This window comes from Hylobates moloch, unplaced genomic scaffold, assembly GCF_009828535.3.
Source record: "Hylobates moloch isolate HMO894 unplaced genomic scaffold, HMol_V3 SCAFFOLD_22, whole genome shotgun sequence".
Classification (NCBI taxonomy): Eukaryota; Metazoa; Chordata; class Mammalia; order Primates; family Hylobatidae; genus Hylobates; species Hylobates moloch.
Window position 1 is genome coordinate 20,158,190 of NW_026652297.1, and position 9,948 is coordinate 20,168,137.

At 38.2% G+C, this 9,948-nt stretch overlaps 1 pseudogene; it reads right to left on the minus strand.

Moving 5' to 3' along the window:
• Nucleotides 1–8,781: 8,781 nt before the first annotated feature.
• On the minus strand, nucleotides 8,782–9,231 carry LOC116462087 (ATP synthase F(0) complex subunit C2, mitochondrial-like; annotated as a pseudogene).
• Between the last annotated feature and the right edge of the window lie 717 nt (nucleotides 9,232–9,948).

A 9,948-nucleotide genomic window follows, 5' to 3' on the forward strand; every position in this document is an offset into this window, starting at 1 on the left:
GGGGCTGATAGGGGACCCCACTCCTGGTGGTACTGGTTGGGCAGCAGGGTATATGTGCTGGGGCAAGTTGGATAAGGGGGAGGGTTGACTGATGACCTTGGAGTGGAATTAGAGAAGTGGTGGGACCTGCACCCCGCCTCAGAACTAGGGGACTGAAGAGACTCTGGAGAGGGTGTAGGCCTTTTAGGAAGAATAGCTTGGAGGGAATCCCTTAAGTGTAGCTTCCTGGAATCTGGAAGTAACATGAGCCAGTAAAGGGCCATACAAGCCTGTACATAAGAGACCTTCTCCCATTTTCCTTCTTTTTTACAGGATGAGTCCAATTGTAAAACAGGAGTATAATGTATAGAGCCATGTTTAGGCCAAATATCTTGGTTTTCCAATTTATATTAAACCCAAATGGTGTTGCGATAGAAAATGAATTTATTTTTCTTTAAGCTGAATTTGAATTTGCTCCAATAGCCTAAAAGACATCCTATCGGTGAGTTTTCTGGGATGCTTATCATTGTCTCCATGTCAAACAAGGATTTCTATTGGACACAGAAGTTTTTGTGAGTCTAGCAAGAGGGAAAGCAAACGGGTCCTCACTATTTTCCTTTCAGATTTCCGCTGCCTGCCGAGAAGATGTAAGTGTAGGTAGTAAGGCATTACAAAAGTAGATTATAAGCATTTGCCAGTAAATTAAATATGACAAAAGAAGTATTTTTATAAAGCAAAATGTAAAAGGAAAACTGTACATAAAGTGACAAAGACAAGAAAATGCTATTACAGAAAATGATAACTTTAGGTCAGAAAACAAGAAAAGGGAAGACCAAGAATTCCCTAGGATGGACCCATAACTCATAATCCTAGAGATAATGGCAATGCCAAAAACCATAGAGCATCTGGGAGGCAGCCAACAATACCGAATGCTGAAAACCCAGAGTACCCAAGTATGGGCCAACAAGAGGCCCCACACCAAACTGAAAACCCCAGAGCATCTGAGGGGCAGCCAACAGTGAACTCCAAAGGGCTGGTTGGGGCCACAGAACAATATGACTCTGGCATCCCAGAGTCGGCAAAATGGGGACTTCTCACGACCAAGTGTCTTGCCTTAAACAATTGCCCAAATACAGTTAACAGAAAATCAAAGTCAAAAAAAAACCTCAAACAAAACATATAATTGAGAACTGAAAATAAAATGGCCGGGTCACCCAAACTGAGGGAACCTGGAGAGACTTTCACCTGAGTCCCACATAGAAGACCAGTCAGTGCCATTTTGCCTTCTGTGGATGGATGCGTGTTCCTCTGCCCTCCCAGCCCCCACCCCTCTTGAATCAAGTGAGCCGGGGAGTAAAGCCTCTGGCTAGAGGGTCAGTTTAAAGTCCACCATCATTTGGGTACCCCAAAGCACGTCCCTGTCACCCCTTCCCCTGGTCCTTTTCCTCTGACTCCAAGCCTGGGTGAGCTTGGCTGCCATGTTGCAGGGGGATGGGGCATGGCATGGGGACCAGTGACCTGCCGGCCTGCCAGTCAGAGTAGTGAGCCCCACACAAGGCAACGGCACTATGGCTACTTGCCCGTCCACTCAGCTCCACTGGCAGGAAAGATGATGATCTTAAAAGAGCCTTTGACTAGTGTTACAGCTCTATAATGCTAATTGCCATCTCACCATCTCTTGCTAATCGCCGTCTCTCATCTCTCCAATCATCTCTTGATTTTTTCAATGGATTGGAATACTCAAATGAGAATTTTCTTTAAGAAAGGAAGGGCTGGGCGTGGTGGCTCAAACCTGTAATCCCCGCATTTTAGGAGGCCACGGCGGGTGGATCACCTGAGGTCAGAAGTTCAAGACCAGCCTGGTCAACATGGTGAAACCCCGTCTCTACTAAATATACAAAAATTAGCCGGGCATGGTGGAGGGTGCCTATAATCCCAGCTAATCGTAAGGCTGAGGCAGGAGAATTGCTTGAACCCGGGAGGCGGAGGTTGCAGTGAGCCGAGATTGCGCCATTGCGCTCCAGACTGGACAACAAGAGTGAAACTTTGTCAAAAAAAAAAAAAAAAAAAAAAGAAGAAGAAGAATAAAGAAAGAATAATTATGACTTTTCTGAGTTCTTGCATATCTCAGGATGTCTCTCTTACTTTTGAACACCTATAACATTTAGGGAAGTATAGAATTGTTGGGTCAATTTGGTTAATGAGTACAAAAACAATACAATTGGATGTTATATTGATCTGAGAATTGGAGATTTCTAATTAAGTTAGATTTTTATCGCTTTTGTTCTAGTGAACTATATTGCATGGAACATTAAACTCCAAGTGATTGCTGCTGTCAGAACTCTTCCTGGCTCTGCAACTGCTGAGTTTCTTCAATGACAAAGAATTCTGGGACACAATGAATCTCTGCTCATCTTCTACCTTTGCCATGTTTGGTGCTAGGAGTATTAATCTCTGAGTGAATATACAAAAAAAAAAAAGGTGTTAGTAGGCAGGTGTAAAACCGGAGTCTGGTTGTTGGTGTGAGGTTCTATGTTTTTCTATCCATGAAGCCCTGTATCCCAGATTTAGGAGAGAGGTCACTTAAAGCCTTTCTCAACTCTTTGAGGGGCTCCAAACTGTCTATTTCAGAGGATGACAAGGAGATGAATGGTCTAGGATGATGCTCCTTGATTTACTCTAAAATGATATGCTCAGGAAAAATTCCACTCCAACTCTGACATCTCTTACTTTTATTTTCCAGCATGCTTTCCAGTTTTTATCTTTTTCTGGTTTTTTAAGGCTGTTTTAATGAGAAGTTAGGAGGAGAAATATCAGGTCTGGCAGGCTGGTCTGTCACCATAGCAACCCAGAGCCCTCTCTAATTGTCTTTTGAACACACTGCTTATGTGGTATGATTATGTTGATGACTGTCTATGTCATTGGTAAAAATAAAGCTGTCAGTGTGGCAATTTTTCTAACTCAAAGAATCTTCTGCCCTGAGGCTGGATAAAAGCTCTGATTCTCTGGAGGAACTGATACTCTGGGGTAGAAGTGTTTTCTGTGAACTGTTTGTCATTTGTGAAGAGCTCCTGTCTCCAGGATTTCTACTTTCTTCTCCCCTGATAGATCTATTGACTCCCTGGAAAGACAGGCAGACAAATTTATTAGTTCTTTTGGATGGGGGTCATGTTTCAGAGAGAACATGGAAAAATTACACCCTAAAGACAGGGACCTGAGCTTACATTTTATCCGGGAAACTGCCCCGATATTCACGTAGGTTCCTTTCTATTTTCCTTAAGTGTCAGCCAGCTTGAGAAATAAAGGGACAGAGTACAAAAGAGAGAAATTTTAAAGCTGGGCATCTGAGGGAGACATCACATGTCAGTAGTTTTCGTGATGCCCCACAAGCTGCAAAAACCAGTACGTTTTTATTAGGGATTTTCAAAAGGGGAGGGAGTGTGTGAATAGGTGTGAGTCACAGACATCAAGTACTTTACAAGGTAATAAAATATCACAAGGCAAGTGGAGGCAGGGCGAGATCACAGGACTACAGGACCGGGGCGAAATTAAAATTGCTAATGAAATTTCGGGCACCATTGTCATTGATAACATGTTATCAGGAGACAGAGTTTTGAGAGCAACAGGTCTGACCAAAATTATTCGGCGGGAATTTCCTCTTCCTAATAAGCCTGGGAGCGCTATGGGAGACTGGGGTCTATTTCACCCCTGCAGTCTCAACCATAAGAGACAGGCATACCTGGGGTGGCCATTTATAGGCCTATACCTCCAGGCATGTATTCTCTTTCTTAGGGATGTTCCTTGCTGAGAAAAAGAATTCAGCGAAATTTCTCTCATTTGCTTTTGAAAGAAGAGAAATATGGCTCTGTTCCACCTGGCTCACCAGCAGTCAGAGTTTAAGGTTATCTCTCTTATTCCCTGAACAATTGCTGTTATCCTGTTCTTTTTTCAAGGTGCCTAGATTTCATATTGCTCAAACACACATGCTGCACAATTTGTGCAGTTAACGCAATTATCACATGGTCCTAAGGCGACATACATCCTCCTCAGCTGACAGGATTAAGAGATTAAAGTAAAGACAGGCATAGGAAATCACAAGGGTATTGACTGGCGAAGTGATAAGTGTCCATGAAATCTTCACAATTTATGTTTAGAGATTGCAGTAAAGACAGGCATAAGAAATTATAAAAGTATTAATTTGGGGAACTAGTAAATGTCCATGAAATCTTCACAATCCATGTTCTTCTGCCATGGCTTCAGCCAGTCCCTCCATTTGGAGTCCCTGACTTCCTGCAACAACATTTTAACATGCTATTTTTCCTTTAGTTAGCCCCTCACCAACACTGCTTCAGTAGATATCTTAATCTTGAGCGCTTGTTTGCAGACTATTAAATAAACTTACTAACTCATTTTACTGTCTCCACTCTTTTTTGTCCAATATTTATTATAAAAATGCTCAACCTTATAGTAGGATTGAAAGAATTTTACAGTGTACTCTCCACCTAGATTCTACCAATAACATTTTACTCTAGTTGTTATATCACATATTTATCCATCTGTTTATTCATCCATCCATCTATTCATCTTTTCTTTTGATGCATTTCAGAGTTGCATACATCAGTACACTTCCCCCTAAACGCTTCAGCCAGCATACCATGGTCATTTCTTATTCTTATTTATTTATTTGAATAATTATGAAGTTGATTTTCTAATGTTTTATTGGTGGTGTACTTTCCCTTTTTGAAAAGTTTACCGCATCCTTCATCCATTTTTCTATGAATATGTTGGTTATTTGAATATTAATTTCTTAGAGGATTTTACTGAAATTTAATTTTCAGTTGTTTCTTTCTGAATAATTTCTTTATTACGAGACATTTATAAAATCTTAGGGAAACCCAAAAAAAAAATATGAGACAACCATCTTTTCCTAAAAATTTAATATTTGGTTGAATTTGCCTTACAATCTTCTTTGTGCTGTTATCTGAAATGTATGTTTTTTCTGTTATTAAATGTATCAGTATTTTTCTGTTCAATTTTCTCTTTGGTATAATGCTTTTAAATATTCATCTATATTTAAATATATTTCTTTTGTTTTATACTTTTATTTTGTTAATTTTTTTAAGGTGAATGAAAATGTAACGCATATGAGAAATTAATATTCTAAATTTATGAAGAATACACAATAACGTAAAATTTCTCAGGGTCTCATTAAACATTTACAAAGGTCAGTAACTGATTTTATACAAAAGAGGATATTCAAATAAATATATAAACATATTACCTCATTTGAAATAAAAATAATCATTTCAACAGGTTATTAATTGAATAACCTTTATGATAGTATTTTGCATAGTAAAGGGGGAAATATATTTTTAGGAGTTGCTATAGCATTTCTATAAAGTATTGTGGCAGTGTGAATAAAACAAACTAAAAACTAATATTCTTTGACTCAGCAATACCACAGCTGAAAATATAATAGAAATGTGGTAAAATCTCTTTTTTTTAATGTTTTGGACTTCTTTTTTTAATTATTATACTTTAAGTTCTAGGGTACATGTGCACAACATGCAGGTTTGTTACTTATGTATACATCTGCCATGTTGGTATGCTGCACTCATTAACTTGTCATTTACATTAGGTATATCTCCTAATGCTTTCCCTCCCCGCTCCCTGCACCCCACGACAGGCCTCGGTGTGTGATATTCCGCACCCTGTGTCCAAGCGTTCTCATTGTTCAATTCCCACCTATGAGTGAGAACATGCGGTGTTTGGTTTTTTGTTATCACAATAGTTTGCTGAGAATGATGGTTTCCAGCTTCATCCATGTCCCTACAAAGGACATGAACTCATCCTTTTTTATGGCTGCATGGTATTCCATGGTGTATATGTGCCACATTTTCTTAATCCAGTCTATCATTGATGGACATTTGGGTTGGTTCCAAGTCTTTGCTATTGTGAATAGTGCTGCAATAAACATACGTGTGTGTGTGCCTTTATAGCAGCATGATTTATAATCCTTTGGGTATATACCCAGTAATGGGATGGCTGGGTCAAATGGTATTTCTGGCTCTAGATCCTTGAGGAATCACCACACTGTCTTCCACAATGGTTGAACTAGTTTACAGTCCCACCAACAGTGTAAAAGTGTTCTTATTTCTCCACATCCTCTCCAGCATCTATTGTTTCCTGACTTTTTAATGATTCCCATTCTAACTGGTGTGAGATGGTATCTCATTGTGGTTTTGATTTGCATTTCTCTGATGGCCAGTGATGATGAGCATTTTGTCATGTGTCTGTTGGCTACATAAATGTCTTCTTTTGACAAGTGTCTGTTCATATCCTTCATCCACCTTTTGATGACGTTGTTTGCATTTTTCTTGTAAATTTGTTTGAATTCTTTGCAGATTCTGGATATTAGCCCTTTGCCAGTTGAGTAGATTGCAAAAATTTTCTCCCATTTTGTAGGTTGCCTGTTCACTCTGGTGGTAGTTTCTTTTGCTGTGCAGAAGCTCTTTAGTTTAATTAGATCCCACTTGTCAATTTTGGCTTTTGTTGCCATTGCTTTTGGTGTTTTAGACATGAAGTCCTTGCCCATGCCTATGTCCTGAATGATATTCTAGGTTTTCTTCTAGGGTTTTTATGGTTTTAGGTCTAACCTGTAAGTCTTTAATCCATCTTGAATTAATTTTTGTATAAGGTGTAAGGAAGGGATCCAGTTTCAGCTTTCTACATATGGCTAGCCAGTTTTCCCAGCACCATTTATTAAATAGAGAATCCTTTCCCCGTTGCTTGTTTCTGTCAGGTTTGTCAAAGATCAGATGCTTGTAGATGTGTGGTATTATTTCTGAGTGCTCTGTTCTGTTCCATTGAGCTATATGTCTGTTTTGGTACCAGTACCATGCTGTTTTGGTTACTGTAGCCTTGTAGTATAGTTTGAAGTCAGGTAGCGTGATGCCTCCAGCTTTGTTCTTTTGGCTTAGGATTGTCTTGGCAATGTGGGCTCTTTTTGGGTTCCATATGAACTTTAAAGTAGTTTTTTCCAATTCTGTGAAGAAAGTCATTGTTAGCTTGATGGGGATGGCATTGAATCTACAAATTCCCTTGGGCAGTATGGCCATTTTCATGATATTGATTCTTCCTATCCATGAGCATGGAATGTTCTTCCATTTGTTTGTATCCTCTTTTATTTTGTTGAGCAGTGGTTTGTAGTTCTCCTTCAAGAGGTCCTTCACATCTCTTGAAAATTGGATTCCTAAGTATTTTATTCTCTTTGAAGCAATTGTGAATGGGAATTCACTCATGATTTGGCTCTCTGTCTGTTATTGGTGTATAAGAATGCTTGTGATTTTTGTACATTGATTTTGTATCCTGAGACTTTGCTGAAGTTGCTTATCAGCTTAAGGAGATTTTGGGCTGAGACAATGGGGTTTTCTAAATATACAATCATGTCATCTGCAAACAGGGACAATTTGACTTCCTCTTTTCCTAATTGAATACCCTTTATTTCTTTCTCCTGCCTGATTGCCCTGGCCAGAACGTCCAACACTATGTTGAATAGGAGTGGTGAGAGAGGGCATCCCTGTCTTGTGCCAGTTTTCAAAGGGAATGCTTCCAGTTTTTGCCCATTCAGTATGATATTGGCTGTGGGTTTGTCATAGATAGCTCTTATTATTTTGAGATACGTCCCATCAATACCGAATTTTTTGAGAGTTTTTAGCATGAAGGGCTGTTGAATTTTGTCAAAGGCCTTTTCTGCATCTATTATTCTGTTAATATTGTAAGAACATTTAAATACTAATTCATCTGGAATACTTTGGTGCATGCAGAGTGTTTAGACTCTGGCTTAAATTTTTCCAAATATTTAACCAGTTAACTCAGCATTATTTATTAAAGAATTTAATCTTCCCCATTTACTTGAAACCACAAATTTAACTCCTATATAATCTTTGGTCTTTTCTTGGAAATGCTTTACAATGACTGAATAATCTATTATTTTATTTAATACATATTTGTGGTATATTTTAATGCCTAGCATTTCTGTGCTCCACTGGTGGTTCTTCCTTTCAATATTTTGTTTTCCTTCATGAATTACTTATTCTTCCAGACAAAAGATAAAATTGCTTTGCCAAACTCAAAATAAGAAAAACTCATTGATATTTTATTTGCTATTTTTTGAATTTATAAATTAATGTAGTGATAATTGGCATCTTTGCCACTTAGTTCCTCTCATTGAAGAATATAATATATTTCTCTATTTAGTAGGTACTGCCAAAAAGTTTTTTTAGGTGATTGTACCAATTTACACTTCCATACAGTATGTGAATGTTTCAATCATTACACATCTTTGCCAACTCTTAGTACTTTTGCCTTTTTCATTTTAACTATTCTAGTGGATATCACATTGCTTATGACTTTATTTGCATTTCTTTGATGATTAATAAAATTATATGTCTTTTCATGTTCTTATTTGCCGTTTGGATGTCCTGATTTTAATCAAGTATTTATTCAAATCTTTCCTCTGCTTTTTTCTATTGTATTGCTTTCCTTTCTCTTTTTGTTTTTTATGAGTTATTTGTACACTCAGGATTTGAGTCCTTTATCAGATGTATGTATTTCAACTGTCATCTCTTACAATGTGGCTTACCTTTTACTTTCTTAAAATTCATAATTGTTTTCGCCTTATTAATACAGTATGTATTTGTCTTCCCTCTGTCAAACCCTGAGCCAACCACGTTCCCCAGGCTACCTGGGAATGTATAGGAAAAAAGAACATACAGGGCCAATGAGACATAGGAGAAAGAACTATGGGAGGTGGAGATGGCTTCTTCGCATGGCAAAAAGAATGAGAGAGGCTATCATCAGGCAAAAGAGCCCCATGACCTCCCAGAGGGCAAAGCCCAGAATAGAATAGAAGAGCTGTTGCTTCAGAGAAGGGTTCCTGGCATAACCAACGATGAGGCTCCCAAACACAGTCCCAACCAATCCCAGCCCTAGAGCCAGCCACCCCAACTGTAGCAGCCCCAACTCCAATAAACTTGGCTGCTGTGTCAATGTCTCTTGAAATTGCACTGGTTAGGAAGCTGCAGCTAGGGACAAGTGAGATAACGGGATGTGAGACTGCCAAGCTGCTGAGGCTCTCATCTGTCAGTGTCTCTGGTCATTTCAGCACCACTGCAGATAGTAGGCATCTCAGCAACTGGGAGGTACTCTTGACCAAGAGTGGGTGGAGGCACACTTGGAGCAGGCGTACATTTTTAGGGGTGAGGGGCTATGGGAACACAGTTGCTTTCAGTGCAGAGAAGGTAGAACGCAAAATTCGTAATTTTAATGTAGCTAATTTATTAGTTTTTTCTTTATGGCTAATGCATTTTATATCTTGTTTAAGAATGTTTTGCCTACCCCAAGGTCGTGAGGATATTTTTCATTTTCTTCTAAAATCTCATTGTTTTCTTTTTATAATTGTAACTCTAAACTTGATTTTTGTTTATGATGTGAGGTAGTGGAAAAAGGTAATTTTTCCGTGTGCATTTACAAATGACCCAGTAAATAAATTTTGAAAGGACAAAATTATAAGAATAAAAGGGAATGTTAAAGCTGCCTGAAGAGCTCTGCACACCCACTCTAGCAAAATAACCATAATGAGTGAAAATTATATTTAAAAAGAACAACTATATAATAATTACATTTAACAAATGTATTAATCTTCCAATTAAGAGGCAGATATTGGTAACATGGACTTTTAAAAATCATTAATTGTATCCTGTCTATAGGAGATTAATTTTAGATTTCAACATACAAATACATGGAAAGTAAAACAATAAAAGAGGATACAACCATTAGAAAGTTGAAGTGGCAATACTAACATAAGAGAAAATCAACTTTAGAACAAAAACTGTTACTAAAGAGATACATTTTATAATGATGAGTCATTATTTATAGAGGTACAATAATTATAAACATGCATGTACC